Here is a 389-nt window from a genome sequence, read left to right as displayed (position 1 = left end):
GTTATTGATTCTCTTAGTTAAGCATAATGATTCTTGAACATAGCTAGTGTATGAGTCTTGGCTGTGGCCTAAAGCACTCTGCCTTCCAGTATTACCACCGGATACATACATGCCACAGACACATGATTGGGTGAACCTTTTCAGATTGTGACTCAGCTTTGCTAAAGTCCCCAATTAGAGGTGTCCAAGGTTCTTAAGCACACTCTTGTTGCCTTGGATCACAACTTTATTTCTTTTCTTCTTCTTTTTCTTTCTTTCTTTCTCTAATAATTTTTTTTCGAAATTTTTTTTTGTATCCACTGCTTTTTCTTGCTTCAAGAATCACTCTAATAATTTTTAGATCCTCAATAACAGTTCTCTTTCTCCTCATTCTTTCAAGAGCCAACAAA

This window comes from Arachis duranensis, unplaced genomic scaffold (genome assembly GCF_000817695.3).
Source record: "Arachis duranensis cultivar V14167 unplaced genomic scaffold, aradu.V14167.gnm2.J7QH unplaced_Scaffold_73101, whole genome shotgun sequence".
In the NCBI taxonomy this organism is placed as follows: domain Eukaryota; kingdom Viridiplantae; phylum Streptophyta; class Magnoliopsida; order Fabales; family Fabaceae; genus Arachis; species Arachis duranensis.
The sequence above is the reverse complement of the archived record's forward strand: the minus strand, read 5'-3'. Positions refer to the sequence as shown.